The 4,960-nt window shown below is 38.1% G+C and overlaps 1 long non-coding RNA gene across 1 annotated transcript; it reads right to left on the bottom strand.

The window, feature by feature from the left end:
• Positions 1-510: 510 nt before the first annotated feature.
• Positions 511-2,081, bottom strand: LOC120436080. The gene is made up of 2 exons (XR_005610116.1): positions 1,588-2,081; positions 511-1,284 (listed from the first exon to the last, which is right to left on the bottom strand). It is a non-coding gene; the product is annotated as an uncharacterized LOC120436080 (long non-coding RNA).
• Between the last annotated feature and the right edge of the window lie 2,879 nt (positions 2,082-4,960).

The following is a 4,960-nucleotide window of genomic DNA, read 5'->3' on the forward strand; positions in this document are numbered from 1 at the left end:
TTGAAAAAACTGTTGGTGGCGACGTTGGTAACAGCTGCGATGTACTCAGGTGACAGGGCTCGTATCTGATAAGTGACTTCATTCGGACATTCAAGTGTGTAAGGTAGTAAGGGTTCAAGTGTTGACAGAGCAGCCCCACTCTCATACTCCACAATAACATTTTGTGGTAAGAAGACTTGGGATCATCTATCTTAAGGGTTCTCGCTGTTCGACCATATCTGTTTAAAAAGTCTTTTAAAGCTTCATCAGCGTCTGTGCCTGTAATCCCACTAACAATAACTGAGTTTGGGATTTTAACATTCTCTCTGTCAACTATTTCCATTTTGCGGACTTGGCCTATTTTTTGAGGTCTGGGTCAGGAAAACAACCTTGAGGAATCAATTACTACTCCTGGCTGGCTCGCCACTTCTGTAACACTTCTGGAGTCGTTACAGTATGCTAGGACCAGTTAGGTTCGACTACTAGAGTAGTAATGAGTGTAGGATGTAATAAAGACCACAGACCAGAAAATACGTTTAAATTGCCGGCTTGTTATTTTGAAAAAGACAGAGAAAAGACAGTTATAGACACATTACATAAAACATTCAACACACCTTTAAGGAAACAAGATATTTTCTTTCCTTTTAGTTCAGTAATTTCTGTTAATTTATCCTATTTATTTCAAAACCTTTTATTTGGCTTTAAAGGGATGTTAATTTCAACCTAGGTTATTGTTTTATTCATTTCAAGTTCTAAGTTCAAGTTTATCCTTTGACCTATTTGAATTAACACTGTGTTATTTAAATCAAGCTTAGTTCTTTTAAGCCCAAGATTTAATTTAATCTTGGTCTAAGTTCAACCTTTAAATTTCAACCATTCCTTATTTTGTTTTAACCCAACAAAATTATTTACATTTCCATTAACACCATTACAGCATTAAAATTGGTTGTCCAAAATAAATTACAAAACATGTAAAAACTGAAAACAATTCAGCAAAAGGCTGAACAAATCCCCTAAACAAACAAATAAACAAAAGAAAATTGTCTCTGTGTCCTTTAACTATAAATCCTGGAATTGCTCTGAACGATTATCCAGTGCTTTGAAAGTCCACTGTTCTTTTGCAGAGGTGTATGGATTAATCCTACCAGTTTTTTAGTGAAAGAGTTCAACGTCCAGCAGGGGCAGTTTCCTTTTTCCTGCTCGGTACAGTTCAATGGGTCCCTGGGTGGCTCGCCATCTTGTTTCTCGCTCAGCGGATCAAACTCCGATTCTAGCTCGGCATTTCCCGATCCAAACCTTAATGGCCTACCATAACAACAAAGCAATATACATAAACATTTGAAAATAACACACGGGTAGCCCTTAAATAACAGTAAAAGTCCGTTTTTCCAGCTTATTCAGTCTTAAATGAGGTGACGCCAATATGGCGCGCTGAAATACCGTCAAAGGCCTTTGAACTGCAGCCTGTGTGTTGGTCAAGCACCAATCCACCGTTTTTAACATAAAACAGCATAAATCTGCTACCTTGACTTTCCATTTGCATGAAATGAGCAATATAATACAACAAAACATTTCTTGCATGAAATAAAATACAATTTCTGAACTCACCAAGTCCCGTTCGGTTACGTTCACAACGTCACCAAGGCAAAGACAGGTCGGAAAAACAAAAATATATTCTCCAGAGTACAACAATGGCTTTATGTAGACTTCTGACTTGTTTTTTAATATTTTTCACTCGTTTAGGCAGCAGCTCTGCAACGACTATCTGCATTTCTCCCTCTCCAGCATCAAAAAGAAGGAACAACCCGCTTGGGTGTGGCTATCACAGGAGTCACGCTGCAGCGTACCCTTTCACAATAAGAGTCTGAACACATATTTTAGCCATTTTACCTTAATTAACATGAAACACCATGAATTAGCAAGTTTTTAACCTTTTAACACGTTTTTAAACACAATTGAAATCTTATACCATGAATTATATCATTGCTGATGTTTTTAATGAATTTCCTTAACCATTATGTTCTATTTATCACCTGTAATATGTTTCTTATGACTGTTTTTACTAACAGGCTTTTGTTTATTGACAACTATGTTAACCAGGGTTACACAAGCACACATACCTCCTAAGTAAGAAAGAGTTTCAATAAAACTATCAAAAGAGGCCAAAACAAATGTTCATATTGGGCTGTAAACATGTTTGTTTACTAATGAACCTCAGGTGGTCGTTAGTGGAACTGCAACTTTTGGCAGCTTCTTTTCATTTTTCAGCCCCAGAGGCTGATGCTTGATCTAAACCTGTGGTTCTCAAACTCAAAAGCCAAAAACGTTCACTCCCAGCAGCCCACAGTTTTCATCATGATCAATGAAGTTATCATTAAAAATTGAAATAGGATCCAAATTGAGTTTTATTGAAGTAAAAGCCACAGTTTGAGAACCATTACTACTCGTGCTGCTGCTCCGCCTGCTGTCTCCTTCTCTTCTAATAGACCTGCTTCGCCCTCTGGTGGCCAGCAGCAGAAACTACACCAGATCTGCTCACAGCCTACAGTAAATGTCACAGCGTGTTTCACTTACAGCTTCTGGTGCAAATAATGAATACAGTGTAAAGAAATTATGGCTGTAAAACCGTTTGAAAGCAATTTACCAAAAAAAAGAGAGAATAATGAAAAATGAGCGCAGCAGCTAGGGAAAAATACTGATAATCAAACTAAATTGGTTAGTGAAATAAAGAGCAACTTTAATGTTCCCCTCTGCAGCAGCAGCAGCAGGGGAAGAATATGAAGGTAATCCTCCTCCTCAGGGATTATCTTCATCTTCCACTGTCAGGGTTTCTGTCTTACTGTAATCCTCCGGCTCCATGATCGTCTGACAGCTGTTAACACAGACACCCAATCAGCTGGACACATTTGTGAGAGAAGGAGGAAGTAAAAGTAAATGCAATATAGGTTAAAGTAGTGTTGATACTGGTGGTACTGTTTACTGGGAACAGAGAAATTACTGATAGCAGAAACAGATTTAGAGGAAATTTAACAGTGATCACAGATGTAGCCGTTGTTGTATTTTCATAAATATATGAATGAAAAAAGTCTATTTGATGATTTTATTGTATTCATTATGAACAATATTTTATATATCCCAACTGATCAGTTTATTAGGTACACCTTGCTGTTCTTGGTTGGATCCCCTCAGTTTCCTGTTCTAATGGGAGTGTCATCTAGTGTGGTCTTCTGCTACTACTAAATAAATATGTAAACATGCTGAAAAAATACAGACGTAAAACACTTAACAGCATCGCATCTCTACTGTTTAAAAAATGAAAAACCGGTTGGTTAATAAAGTAGACTTAGCTGGAATATTTAAATAAGATCATCACGTAAAATTCTTGGTAAAGATGCTGTGTTTTTATTCAGAAGGAAACAAACAGGAGTAAAGTTTCTACAGAGATTTTTGATGTGATGGTTTCTGGACTCTTTGAGGAACGGTGATGCTGTTTTACACAGATCTGATTGGTCACTAGGTGGTGGTTTGGTACATGATTATGTCTCATTTGGAACATAATCTGCTCCGCAGCTTAAAACGTGATCCACCTTCATAACGTTGAGAACAGACGATCATCTCTGAAGTTTCCACCTCTGGTGAATCTATCAAGTTACATGAACCCTCTTAAAATCCACAAACTGTTGCTCTGTGCAGATTAAAAACTAGCAAGATAGAGGTTAATGCACACCACATCAAACTCTGTTTTGCTTTTTTAAATGAAAATAAAACCAGCTCTTTTCCTGCTCCACCCGAGTCTCAGTCCTCAGGACATCATGGGAGTCCTGAGGGAGTTATCGCTCATACCAAAACACACTGATGCTCCTTTGTCCTTGTCTCATTGACCTGAATTACTGTTTTCAGAAAGAAACCTGAGCTCAAATTGTATTATTTTTGTTCATTGGGCTAAATCACTCTCTGCGTCATTGGGTCTGCTGGGTTTTGGGCTGATAGTTTGAACTGCTCTTTGTAGAGTTCTGGTTATTATTGAAGTGAACTCGCTGAGTCGTTGTATATAAATTATAGTGCACTGTTAATAAAATGGAATGAAAAAGTATTTCCCCCTTTTCTGATTTCTTAGTTTAGTAGTTTTTTTTGTTTTTATTTATCAAGCGTACATATTTCAACTCATCAACATATGTTAATATTAGACAAAGAAACCCCCAAGCCAAAAATATCTTGTCTCACAAAGTAAAGCAGGATAAAAGATCTCAAACACCAGCACATCATGCCACGAAAGAAACAGCTATGAAACAAAGTCAGTGACATCTGTCAGACTAGAAAAGGTTACAAAGCCATTTCTGAGTCTTTGCGACTCCAGTAAACCAGAGTGAGAGACATTATCCACACAAAGAAGAAACCTGGAACAGTGGTGAAGCTACAGACTAAAATTACTCCAAGAGCTTCGATGGCTCATCAAGGAGGTCACAAAACAACCCAGAACAAAATCTAAAGAACTGCAGGCCTCACTTGCCTCAGTTGAGGTCAAAGTTCATGATTCAACAATAAGACAGAAACTGGGGAAAATTGCCTCCATGGGAGAGTTCAAGGAGAAAACCACTGCTGATCAAAAAGATCACAAAGGCTCATCTCATATTTACCAAAAACACCTGATGATCCCAGAGAAAATATTCTGTGGACTGACTGCTTCAGGACGACTTGCTGTAATTGATGGACCATGAATTCTGCTCTCTACCAGAAAATCCTGAAGGAGGATGTCCGACCATCAGTTCATGCTCTGAAGCTCAGGAGCACTTGGGTTCTGCAGCAGAACAATGATCAGAAACACACCAGCGAGTCGACCTCTGAATAGCTAAAAAAAACCCCAGAATGATGGTTTTGGAGTGGCTGAGTCAAAGTCTGGAATTAAATCAGACTGAGAAGCTTTGAAGTGACCTTAAACAGGCTGTTCATGCTGGAAAATCATCCAGTGTGTCTGAATTAA

This window comes from Oreochromis aureus, linkage group 23, assembly GCF_013358895.1.
Source record: "Oreochromis aureus strain Israel breed Guangdong linkage group 23, ZZ_aureus, whole genome shotgun sequence".
NCBI classification, from domain to species: domain Eukaryota; kingdom Metazoa; phylum Chordata; class Actinopteri; order Cichliformes; family Cichlidae; genus Oreochromis; species Oreochromis aureus.